This window comes from Bison bison, unplaced genomic scaffold (genome assembly GCF_000754665.1).
Source record: "Bison bison bison isolate TAMUID 2011002044 unplaced genomic scaffold, Bison_UMD1.0 scf7180017845599, whole genome shotgun sequence".
Classification (NCBI taxonomy): Eukaryota; Metazoa; Chordata; class Mammalia; order Artiodactyla; family Bovidae; genus Bison; species Bison bison.
The window spans coordinates 6794-7124 of NW_011476172.1; the positions used below are offsets into that span (position 1 = coordinate 6794).

The following is a 331-nucleotide window of genomic DNA, read 5'->3' on the forward strand; positions in this document are numbered from 1 at the left end:
GGCCGGTCCTCCCCACGCCGGCCCCACAGGCCTGCCCGGCTGTGCTCGGCGCCATGAGCCCCCACAGGTCATCTGAACCCCAGCGTCTGCTGCTGCACCTGCCGGCCTGGCCTGAGCTCACGTGCTCCATCCCCTCTACCCTCCCTGCGGCTGTTTCTCTCGTTGCTGTTTACACCCTCCCCGTTCCCAGCCATCTCCTAAGACTGCTCGCAGAGGTGCACCTTACAGCTCAGGACGGAGGGCAGACGTGGGAAACGGGGGTGTGGGCCGGCCGGGCCAGGGTGGACAGGCTGTGGGAGCCTCCCCGGCAGGGCAGGTGGGCAGGGTGGGC

General features: G+C 69.5%; 1 protein-coding gene across 1 annotated transcript in view; it reads left to right on the top strand.

Annotated features, from left to right (window-relative positions):
- PHRF1 (PHD and ring finger domains 1) overlaps positions 1-331 on the top strand; it is a 20213-nt gene that overhangs the window by 6777 nt on the left and 13105 nt on the right.